General features: G+C 42.1%; 1 protein-coding gene across 5 annotated transcripts in view; it reads right to left on the bottom strand.

Moving 5' to 3' along the window:
• LOC138764916 (NACHT, LRR and PYD domains-containing protein 3-like) overlaps window positions 1-12,852 on the bottom strand; it is a 56,580-nt gene that overhangs the window by 42,625 nt on the left and 1,103 nt on the right. The window lies entirely within an intron of this gene.

Below are 12,852 nucleotides of genomic sequence, written 5' to 3'. Positions count from 1 at the left end.
GGCCTGTCGGAAGGTTTTCGAGTTTGGAGGCAATGAAGCTCTTGACCATGAAGCCTACACCAGATAGGCGTCGTTCATCCGAAGGCTTGCCAGACCAGTAGAGTGTGTAGCCCGCGCCGCGTTCTTGGAGGCTGCCTACATCTGCCAGGCGGACTTCACTGAGAGCGGCTATGTCGATGTCAAGTCTGAGGAGTTCATGTGCAATGAGGGCAGACCGACATTCAGGTCGGTGGCTGTCAGCCTTGTCTAGCATGGTTCTGATGTTCCAGCATGCGAGCTTGAGTTTGTGAGCATCTTTTGAGGGGGAAGGCGTGGAGGGAGAGGACGTGGAGGGGAAGGATGTGGAGGGGGAGGACGTGGAGGGGGAGGACGTGGAGGGGAGGACGTGGAGGGGGAGGACGTGGAGGGGGAGGACGTGGAGGGGGAGGACGTGGACCTGTCCTCGGGCCTGCGCAAAGGAGCTTTTAGGTGGAGTGCAGTGCGTGCAGTACTGGCCCCACCCTTTACACCCATGGTTCGTGTGCCGTGGCCAAGCAAGCTGGGACGTGGCAGCGAGGTCCTTGGGTCGTAGGTTTTATATCGGAGTGGCCTTCTCCTATGCAGGTTTCTTACCCGGGCTGGAGGGGCCTGCCTCCCCTCCTAGGTCGGTCCATACTGCCCGGACCGGGGCCGAGGCCGCCGCAGCTCACCCTGTGCCTGGACAGGGTGAGGTGTAATATATAGCCTGTGTATCCAGCTATATTGTATCATACGTAACCTCGTATTTATTGTATTTCTCATAGTTCCTGAACATAACTTCTCCCAGGTTTCCTTCTTTATCTTTATGTTTAGATCTTGTTCCCATTTTTGTTTAGTTTTATCATTTGTTTCCTCATTCTCCTTTTCTTGTAGTTTAATATACATGTTTGTTATTAATTTTTTGATCATCATTGTGTCTGTAATCACATATATAAAATTACTTCCCTCCGGTAACCTCAGACTGCTTCCCAATTTGTCCTTCAAGTAGGATTTCAGTTGGTAGTATGCCAACACTGTATCGTGAGTTATATTATATTTATCCTTCATTTGTACAAAGGATAATAATTTATTTCCCGAAAAGCAATTTTCTATTCTTTTGATCCCTTTTTTCCTCCCATTCTCTAAAGGAAAGGTTATCTATTGTAAAAGGGATTAGCTGATTTTGAGTTAGTATTAGTTTTGGTAGTTGGTAATTTGCTTTATTCCTTTCTACATGAATCTTCTTCCAAATATTGAGCAGATGATGTAATACTGGAGAATTCCTACGTTGTACCAATTTTTCATCCCATTTATATAATATATGTTCAGGTATCTTCTCCCCTATTTTATCTAGTTCTAATCTGGTCCAATCTGGTTTTTCCCTTGTTTGGTAAAAATCTGATAAGTATCATAATTGTGCGGCTCTATAATAATTTTTAAAGTTTGGCAGTTGTAAGCCTCCATGTTTATACCACTCTGTTAATTTATCTAGTGCTATCCTCGGTTTCCCCCCTTTCCATAAAAAATTTCTTATTATTTTCTTTAACTCTTTGAAGAATTTCTCCGTCAAGTGTATTGGCAATGCCTGAAATAGGTATTGTATCCTTGGGAAAATGTTCATTTTATTACAGTTTATCCTTCCTATTAGTGTTAGTGGTAAGTCTTTCCAATGCTCTAAGTCGTCCTGTAATTTTTTCATTAGTGGATAACAATTGAGTTTATATAGATGGCCAAGGTTTTTATTTATTTGTATACCTAGGTATCGTATTGCTTGCATTTGCCATCTGAATGGTGATTCTTTCTTAAATTTTGAGAAATCCGCATTATTCATTGGCATTGCTTCACTTTTATTTGCATTAATCTTGTATCCCGACACTTCTCCATATTCCGTCAATTTCTTATGATATTTATTGATAATTCTGGTTCTATTAAGTATACTATAACGTCATCTGCAAATAAACTGATTTTATATTCTTTGTCTTTTATTTTTATCCCTTTTATTTTATTTTCTGTTCTTATCAATTCTGCTAGTGGTTCTATGGCTAACGCGAACAATAAGGGTGATAGTGGGCATCCCTGCCTTGTTGATCTGCTAAAGTTAAATTGTTTTGATATATATCCATTTACTGTCACTTTCGCCAATGGCCCCTTATATAATGCTTTAATCCAATTAATATACTTCTCTGGTAAACTGAATTTTTGTAGTACTTTGAATAAATAATTCCACTCTACTCTGTCAAAGGCTTTCTTTGCGTCTAAAGCAACCGTTACTGTTCGAGCTTTATTTCCTTCTACTGCATGAATTAAGTTAATAAATTTACAAATATTGTCTGTTGTTCGTCTTTTTTTAATAAATCCAGTTTGGTCTAGATTTACTATTTTTGGTACATAGTCGGCTAATCTGTTTGCTAATAGTTTAGCTATTATCTTATAATCTGTGTTAAGTAAAGTTATTGGTCTATATGACGCTGGTGCGAGTAGATCTTTCCCTGTCTTTGGTATTACTGTAATTATTGCTGTTTTACATGAATCTGGTAAGCTTTGTGTTTTATCAATCTGGTTGATGACTTCCAGGAGGGCAGGAATTAATAAATCTTTAAATGTTTTATAGAATTCTATTGGGAATCTATCCTCTCCTGGTGTTTTATTATTCGGTAGTTTTTTTTATTATCTCTTGTATTTCTACTATTTCAAATGGTTCTGTTAATTTATTTTGTTCCTCTATTTGTAATTTCGGTAGTTCAACTTTAGTTAAAAATTCATCTATTTTGTCTTCTTTCCCTTCGTTTTCAGTTTGGTATAATTGTTCATAGAATTCTCTGAAGTTTTCATTAATCTCCGTTGGATTATATGTGATTTGTTTGTCTTTTTTCCTTGATGCCAATACCATTCTCTTAGTTTGTTCTGTCTTAAGCTGCCATGCTAGAATTTTGTGCGTTTTTTCTCCTAGTTCATAATATTTCTGTTTTGTCTTCATTATGTTCTTCTCCACCTTATATGTTTGTAGTGTTTCATATTTTATTTTTTTATCTGCCAATTCTCTTCTTTTAGTTGTGTCTTCCTTCATTGCTAATTCTTTTTCTATATTTGCTTTTTCCCTTTCCAACTGCTCTGTTTCCTGATTGTAGTCCTTCTTCATCTTGGTTACATAACTTATTATTTGCCCTCTGATGAATGCTTTCATTGCGTCCCATAGTATAAACTTATCTTTCACTGATTCCGTATTCATTTCAAAGTACATTTTAATTTGTGTTTCAATTAATTCTCTAAAATCCTGCCTTTTAAGTAGCATGGAGTTTAATCTCCATCTATACATTCTTGGAGGGATGTCCTCTAACTCTATTGTCAATATCAGGGGTGAGTGGTCCAATAATATTCTAGCTTTATATTCTGTTTTTCTTACTCTGTCTTGCATACGAGCTGATAACAGGAATAGGTCTATTCTTGAGTATGTTTTATGTCTACCCGAATAATAAGAATATTCCTTTTCCTTTGGGTGTTGTTTCCTCCATATCTCCAAAAGTTGCATTTCTTGCATCGATTTAATTATAAATTTGGTTACTTTGTTCTTTCTGTTAATTTTTTCCCCAGTTTTATCCATGTTTGAATCCAAATTAAGGTTGAAATCCCCTCCTATTAGTATGTTCCCTTGCGTGTCTGCTATCTTCAAAAAAAGATCTTGCATAAATTTTGATCTTCTTCGTTAGGTGAATATACATTGAGTAAATTCCAAAACTCCGAATATATCTGACATTTTATCATTACATATGTCCCTGCTGGATCTATTATTTCCTCTTTTATTTTAATTGGTACATTTTTACTGATTAATATAGCTACTCTTCTAGCTTTTGAATTATATGACGCTGCTGTTACATGTCCTATTCAATCTCTCTTTAATTTCTTGTGCTCCATTTCAGTTAAATGTGTTTCTTGCACGAATGCTATATCAATTTTTTCATTTTTCAGTAAATTTAGCAGTTTCTTCCTTTTGATTTGGTTATGTATTCCGTTAATATTTAAAGTCATATAGTTCAACATAACCATTTCATACTTTGTTTACCTTTTCTTTCCGTTTCCTCATCATCACCTTTCCTTCTTATCCATTTCAGCTTTCTAGTTTTGAACACTTTATAAGACAACATTTCTAAAACATCAAACATTTCCCTTATTCTCCTATCTAAAATTTCTTTAACCCCACTATCCCCTTCCCTTCCTGAGTTGCCCTTTATCCCTTGTCGGGCAACCACATCTCCCCTCTCCATTTGGATTTGCAAATTCACTCGCAAGCGTCAACTGATTTCGCAGTGACCATAACTCCTCCCCACCCAGCCTCCCCCAGAAAAGATTTTAATTTTCATATACAACAAAGGTCACTCTCTTAATTCCCTCCTTACTTCCTCTCTTCCCTTTCTTTCCCTTATTAATTCTTATCTATACTCTATATATTTTCTTTTAAATACAGATACACTCATGTACACACATATATACACACACACACACACACACATATATATATATATATATATATATACCCATATACACACATACATATAGTTCGTGGTCATTTTTGCTCTCGTTACATGTCTTCATCTCTCTGTCTGTTTTGTAGTTGTTCTGCAAATTTTCGTGCTTCCTCCGGATCCGAGAATAGTCTGTTTTGCTGCCCTGGAATAACTATTTTAAGTACCGCTGGGTAGTTTAGCATAAATTTATATCCTTTTTTCCATAGGATCGCTTTTGCTGTATTAAACTCCTTTCTCTACTTCAGGAGTTCAAAACTTATGTCTGGATAGAAAAAAATTTTTTGACTTTTGTATTCCAGTGGCTTTTTGTCTTCTCTTATTTTCTTCATTGCTTTCTCCAATATATTTTCTCTTGTTGTATATCTTAAGAATTTTACTAAAATGGATCTTGGTTTTTGTTGTGGCTGTGGTTTAGGGGCTAACGTTCTATGTGCCCTTTCTATTTCCATTTCTTCCTGTAATTCTGGTCTTCCTAGGACCCTGGGGATCCAATCTTTTATAAATTCTCTCACATTCTTGCCTTCTTCATCTACCTTCAGGCCCACTATCTTTATATTATTTCTTCTATTATCTTCTTTGGCTTGGCTTCGCGGACGAAGATTTATGGAGGGGGTAAAAAGTCCACGTCAGCTGCAGGCTTGTTTGTGGCTGACCAGTCCGATGCGGGACAGGCAGACACGATTGCAGCGGTTGCAAGGGAAAATTGGTTGGTTGGGGTTGGGTGTTGGGTTTTTCCTCCTTTGCCTTTTGTCAGTGAGGTGGGCTCTGCGGTCTTCTTCAAAGGAGGCTGCTGCCCGCCAAACTGTGAGGCGCCAAGATGCACGGTTTGAGGCGTTATCAGCCCACTGGCGGTGGTCAATGTGGCAGGCACCAAGAGATTTCTTTAGGCAGTCCTTGTACCTTTTCTTTGGTGCACCTCTGTCACGGTGGCCAGTGGAGAGCTCGCCATATAACACGATCTTGGGAAGGCGATGGTCCTCCATTCTGGAGACGTGACCCATCCAGCGCAGCTGGATCTTCAGCAGCGTGGACTCGATGCTGTCGACCTCTGCCATCTCGAGTACATCGACGTTAGGGGTGTGAGCGCTCCAATGGATGTTGAGGATGGAGCGGAGACAACGCTGGTGGAAGCGTTCTAGGAGCCGTAGGTGGTGCCGGTAGAGGACCCATGATTCGGAGCCGAACAGGAGTGTGGGTATGACAACGGCTCTGTATACGCTTATCTTTGTGAGGTTTTTCAGTTGGTTGTTTTTCCAGACTCTTTTGTGTAGTCTTCCAAAGGCGCTATTTGCCTTGGCGAGTCTGTTGTCTATCTCATTGTCGATCCTTGCATCTGATGAAATGGTGCAGCCGAGATAGGTAAACTGGTTGACCGTTTTGAGTTTTGTGTGCCCGATGGAGATGTGGGGGGGCTGGTAGTCATGGTGGGGAGCTGGCTGATGGAGGACCTCAGTTTTCTTCAGGCTGACTTCCAGGCCAAACATTTTGGCAGTTTCCGCAAAGCAGGACGTCAAGCGCTGAAGAGCTGGCTCTGAATGGGCAACTAAAGCGGCATCATCTGCAAAGAGTAGTTCACGGACAAGTTTCTCTTGTGTCTTGGTGTGAGCTTGCAGGCGCCTCAGATTGAAGAGACTGCCATCCGTGCGGTACCGGATGTAAACAGCGTCTTCATTGTTGGGGTTTTTCATGGCTTGGTTCAGCATCATGCTGAAGAAGATTGAAAAGAGGGTTGGTGCCAGAACAAAGCCTTGCTTCACGCCATTGTTAATGGAGAAGGGTTCAGAGAGCTCATTGCTGTATCTGACCCGACCTTGTTGGTTTTCGTGCAGTTGGATAATCATGTTGAGGAACTTTGGGGGACATCCGATGCGCTCTAGTATTTGCCAAAGCCCTTTCCTGCTCACGGTGTCGAAGGCTTTGGTGAGGTCAACAAAGGTGATGTAGAGTCCTTTGTTTTGTTCTCTACACTTTTCTTGGAGCTGTCTGAGGGCAAAGACCATGTCAGTGGTTCCTCTGTTTGCGCGAAAGCCGCACTGTGATTCTGGGAGAGTATTCTCGGCGACACTAGGTATTATTCTATTTAGTAGAATCCTAGCGAAGATTTTGCCTGCAATGGAGAGCAACGTGATTCCCCTGTAGTTTGAGCAGTCTGATTTCTTGCCTTTGTTTTTGTACAGGGTGATGATGGTGGCATCACGAAGATCCTGAGGCAGTTTACCTTGGTCCCAACAAAGCTTGAAAAACTCATGCAGTTTGGCATGCAGAGTTTTGCCGCCAGCCTTCCAGACTTCTGGGGGGATTCCATCCATACCTGCTGCTTTGCCACTTTTCAGTTGATCGATTGCCTTATATGTCTCATCCAGGGTGGGAACCTCATCCAGCTCTAGCCTTAGGGGCTGTTGAGGGAGCTGGAGCAGGGCGGAATCTTGGACTGAGCGGTTGGTACTGAAAAGAGATTGGAAGTGTTCTGACCATCGGTTGAGGATGGAGATCTTGTCGCTGAGGAGGACTTTGCCGTCTGAGCTGCGCAGCGGGCTTTGGACTTGGGGTGAGGGGCCGTACACAGCCTTTAGAGCCTCGTAGAAACCCCTGAAGTCGCCAATGTCCGCGCTGAGCTGTGTTCGTTTGGCGAGGCTCGTCCACCACTCATTTTGGATCTCCCGGAGTTTGCGCTGAAGATGGCTGCATGCGCGACGGAAGGCTTGTTTCTTCTCTGGACAGGACGGCTTTGTAAGGTGAGCCTGGTGGGCAGCTCGCTTCTTTGCCAGCAGCTCCTGGATTTCCTGGCTGTTTTCGTCAAACCAGTCCTTGTTTTTCCTGGAGGAGAAGCCCAGTACCTCTTCAGTGGATTGCAGTATGGTAGTCTTCAACTGATCCCAGAGGGTTTCAGGGGACGGGTCCGGGAGGCGGGTTGCAACGTCGAGCTTTGCTTTGAGGTTTGCCTGGAAGTTTCCTCTCGCTTCGTCTGACTGCAGTTTTCCAACATTGAACCTCTTTCTGGGGGCTTTATTGTTCCTGGGCTTTGGCTTGAAGTGAAGGTTGAGCTTGCAGCGAACCAGCCGGTGGTCAGTGTGGCATTCCGCACTAGGCATGACCCTGGTGTGGAGCACATCTTGTTTGTCACTTTCTCGCACCAGGATGTAGTCCAGGAGGTGCCAGTGTTTGGATCGGGGATGCATCCAGGTGGTCTTAAGGCTGTCCCTCTGCTGAAAAAGGGTGTTTGTAATGACAAGCCGCTGTTCTGCGCAGAGCTCCAACAGGAGGCGCCCATTGTCGTTGCACTTGCCGACGCCATGCTTGCCCAGGATTCCTGGCCAGGTTTCTGAGTCTTTGCCGACACGAGCGTTGAAGTCGCCCAGGATGACAACCTTGTCGGCTGTAGGGGTACGTTGGATGAGGTTGCGCAGGTCGGTGTAGAACTTGTTCTTTTCTGCTGGTTCCGCCTGGAGGGTTGGAGCATAGACACTGATGAGGGTGATGTGACGCTTGTTTTGAAGTGGGAGTCGCATGGACATGATTCGGTCCGAGAGGCCTGTCGGAAGGTTTTCGAGTTTGGAGGCAATGAAGCTCTTGACCATGAAGCCTACACCAGATAGGCGTCGTTCATCCGAAGGCTTGCCAGACCAGTAGAGTGTGTAGCCCGCGCCGCGTTCTTGGAGGCTGCCTACATCTGCCAGGCGGACTTCACTGAGAGCGGCTATGTCGATGTCAAGTCTGAGGAGTTCATGTGCAATGAGGGCAGACCGACGTTCAGGTCGGTGGCTGTCAGTCTTGTCTAGCATGGTTCTGATGTTCCAGCATGCTAGCTTGAGTTTGTGAGCATCTTTTGAGGGGGAGGACGTGGAGGGGGAGGACGTGGAGGGGGAGGACGTGGAGGGGGAGGACGTGGAGGGGGAGGACGTTGAGGGGGAGGACGTGGACCTGTCCTCGGGCCTGCGCAAAGGAGCTTTTAGGTGGAGTGCAGTGCGCGCAGTACTGGCCCCACCCTTTACACCCTATTATAATTTCTATTATAATTTTACATTTTATCTATCTTCTGAGCTAACAGCTCTTGTGTCTCTTTAACTTTTTTATTAGATTCTTCTAATTTATTTTTTAAGTCCTCTACTTCCATTTCTACAGCTGTTTCTCGTTCTTCCACCTTGTCCACTCTTTTTCCTATATCTGACATGACCATCTCTAATCTATTCATTTTTTCTTCTGTACTTTTAATTCTTCTTTTTATTTCACTAAATTCTTATGATTGCCATTCTTTTTCTGATTCCATATATTCTTTAAAAAATATATATCCATTGTCTTGCCCTTCCCTTCTTCTTCCATTTCTCTATGTTCTTCCTCTTCTTCTTCCTCTGTGTTGGTCATCTGTTGTTTCCTTGATTTCTTTTTACTCTCTTCTTTCTTGTTCTCGTTGTTTTCTATGTTCTCTTCTTGTTGTTGTGTTGTAGCTGTCATTCTCAGCTGTGGAGATCGACTCCTCAGCTGGTCCCCCCTCCCGTCAGTGTTTTTTTTGTCATGCGCATCGCGCATGCGCGACTCCTCACGCATGCATGGTTGCGCACTTTTGCTTGGCTCCGCGAGCCATTTTTGTAGTCCCGAGCTCGGGACTTCGACTGTCCTGAGGGAGCGGGCTTCTCTCTCCGCGGCGGGACTCCTCGGACACGTAAGGCCTTCACCTTCTTCTTCCGATGTCTTTTCTTCTTCTCTTCTTCCCGTTGCTTTCGACTTTTCTTTCTTTGCTGCCATTTTCTTCTCACCTTTACTTTCACTTTATTGTAATTTTTGTGTTTGTGCCTTTGTGTTTTCTGTGTTTTTTTTTTAAACTTTTCCGGAGAGGGCTGAAGTTCCCCGACCGGCCACTACTCCATCACGTGACTCCTCCATCTCAGATTCTTGTAGAACTCTATCAAGTCTCCTTTCATCCTTCTTTGATCCAAAGAAAAAAGTCCCAGATCTGCTAACCTTGCCTTATATGACATTTTCCAATCCAGGCAACATCCTGGTAAATCTTCTCAGCACCCTCTCCATAAATAAAACATCCTTCCTGTAATGAGTGGTTGCCCAATCTCGAAGAACTACAGCAGATCACCAGTCACTTTGTCAATCTATAGCTCTTAGCAGCACTGGCAATCAGCTTGAAAAAAACGGGAGTTTTGTACCAACTGGCTCCTGGATCAGCTAAGAAGAACCAACTGTCCTCATTGATGATAATTGTCTCAATGCCACCAACAAGCTTTACTACCCGGGCAGCACAATAACATCCTCAACATCTCTAGATGAGCGAAGATCTAGGCCTGCTTTGCCTTTGGTCAGCTGAAAGATCAGGTTTGGTCACAGAACATCAGGTTGGCTACAAAGTGCAAGGTGTACAGGGCTGTTGTCATATCGGCCTTGCTGATATGGAGTTGAGACGTGGTGCTTATATCAGAGTCACTTATGTCAGCTTGACCAACTGCAGCAGCATCACTTACATTCTCTGATGAAGATGACCTGGTAAGAAAAGGGGTTGAGGTCCTTTCTCAAGCCAGAATGCCAGCAGTTTGGACCTTGGTGATGTCAACCCAACTGGGCTGGGCAGGTCGTGTTATCAGAATGCTTGACGGATGTCTGCTCAAGGGCATCTTGTATAGCCAAATGTCTTGTGGTACCCAGAAATGAGGAGGCCAGAGACTACAAGGATGTTTTGCACAGGAGCCTCAACAAAGCTGACATTTCCCCATCAACATAGGAGGATCAGGCTCAAGATGGAGGGGCGTCATCAGAAAAGATGTGGACGCTACTGAGAAAAAGCTTAGAGGCAACAGAGGAAAAGTGCGGAAAGTGCCACAGCAAAGCTTCTGCCGCTGTTGTTCTTCCAAGCCTCACCTGCCATGTATATGCCAAGCAATGTCTGTCAAGGATCAGCCTGTACAGCCACTCCAGGATGCACATTTCAAACCCCACAAACTGACTGAAAGGAACCATCATCATCCTACAGGATGGATAGCCAGAAGAAGACAATGAGATGATCAGAACTGAACACAATGTTCAAATATGGACTCTCCAGAGATTTGTAGAGTTGTAACATGATCTCTTGACTCTGGAACTCAATCACCCTATTAATGATGCCCAGCATCCCACAGGCCCTCTTAAGCATCCTATCAACCTGCACAGAAACCTTGAGAGATGTATGAATTTGAACCTCAAGGTCCCTCTGTTCCTCCACACTGTTAAGTATCCGACCATTAACCCTGTACTCAGCTTTCTGGCTTGATCTTCCAAAATGCATTATTCTCACACATTCTGCCACTTTTCCCACCAACTCTGCATCCTGTCTATATCCTTTTGTAACCTATGACAATGTTTAGCACTATCCAAAACTCCTCCAACCTTTGTATCACCTGTAAACTTTCTGACCCATCCTTCTGCTTCTTCATTTAGTTCATTTATAAAAATCCCAAAGAGCAAGGGTCCCAGAACCGGTCCCTGTGGAACTCCACTGATCAGTGACCTCCAGGCAGAATACATTCCATCCACTACTCCCACCCATCAACAACTTACGGGTTGTAGGTTAATTGGCTTGTGCACACAGCACAGGCTTGTAGGATAGAAGGGCATGTTACCATGCTGAATGTCGAAAAAAAATGGTAAGGTCTTGGGGAGTGAAATCTGGTGATAGGATCCTGGACAAATGAAGGTAGGAGAAGTGTAGCACAGATACTGTATAAGAAGATAAAGGGGATCATGCTGAGTCATAGACTGATCACACATTCAAAATGCTGAGGAAGAAAACTGACAGGAGAGAGGAAAGGTTGAATTAAAAAAAATGTTAACAGCATTAGCATTACCCTAATTCCAGTGGATTTTTTTGTTTTAGCTTCTGTGGATATTTTTCAAGTTATTTCACAATGTCTTTGATTTTTTATTCAGTCGTCATAGCAGGGAATGGATTGTTTAAAACAATAAAATTGGTTCAAGAAATCATTTCCATTTTAGGAATGTAGAGTCTATCATTGTACTTAACAATTCCTGTTCTGGAAACCAGCAATATTTCCAACTTGCAGTTAAAATAAAGCTGCAGAATTTTGAGCAGCCATGATACTTACTATAAAATTATTACAGTACACTGATACATGTTATTAATTTAAAGTTATGTAACCTCAGAATTTATTAATATTGAAACAAAATGATTCCTTCAAGCATGAAATAAAATTCCCTAATTAAGTACCTCTGCAGAATAAACAGTCTTATTCAAGAAATTTGCTCTAGAGGCAAAAGACTGCAGTTACAAGAAATAGGAAATAAAGCAGAATGCCAAAAATCTAGCAGATTAAACTATAGGTGGAAAGAAAATTAACATTTTGCATTATCAGAAATGGAAAAACTTAGAAATGAAGCATCAAAAGTTGTAGAAAGAGGGAAGACATAGGTGGGAGAATGTGGATAGAATAAAAAGATTAAGTGGTTAAAAGGAGAGACTGAGCAACACTTCACTTCTTGGTGAAAGGCTAGTGAACACCAAAAGGTGAATCTGGAGATGGTATATTCAGGAGATAAATGAAATCTGAACCTCAGAAGGCATAAGGGAAAAAAAAGATAAAATGGGTTATTTGCAAGATACATGCTCGGAATGGCAATTTGATATTTTAATTCCGTTCATTCATTCTGAAGATCAAATTAAAAGTTGCTGCCCTTCCAATTTACATTGTGTTTTTGTGAGATATGTGCGTAAAGACAGATAGATCAGTACGAACGTGGGATAAAGAACTGAAGTAAGTTTCCATTCTTCCATTAGGCACCCAATTAGTCTTTAGTTTTCTCCAAAAAACACACCATAAGAGGACTAAAATTTAATAGTTGCAAAAACTCAACAGCTCCATTGAGAATTTTTCCAATCTCACATCTGCAAGTCCCAGCTGATGGGCAGAGGAAAGAATAGAGGCCAATCTTTGTAAAAAAAATTGTCATGAAACAAAATACATCAGCTGCTTTCCCCAGAACTTTAACACATAACCAGATTCTATTGAAGATTTTCAGATGATCAATAAATTGATCATTTCTTTATAAGGTTTAATTAGTGGCACATTCAATTTAACATGTAGTTCAGTTTCCTCCCCTGTCCAAATTGTATTAGCTGTTGCTAATTAACATCATTCCACATTAGACTGTTTACAATATAAATTGGGAAAAATATTGATATGAGCTAAAACAAATGATGCCACTAAAAGACACTTTTATGTCTTACCATTGGAACCGATACCAAGTTTGCATGCAGAGGAACAAATTTGAAAGGTCAGAGTCAAGTTTTCTACCATATGACCAGGAAAATTTTAAGTATGTACAAATTTTATTTCAA

This window comes from Narcine bancroftii, chromosome 5, assembly GCF_036971445.1.
Source record: "Narcine bancroftii isolate sNarBan1 chromosome 5, sNarBan1.hap1, whole genome shotgun sequence".
NCBI classification, from domain to species: domain Eukaryota; kingdom Metazoa; phylum Chordata; class Chondrichthyes; order Torpediniformes; family Narcinidae; genus Narcine; species Narcine bancroftii.
This window is presented reverse-complemented; position numbering and strand designations above follow the sequence as displayed.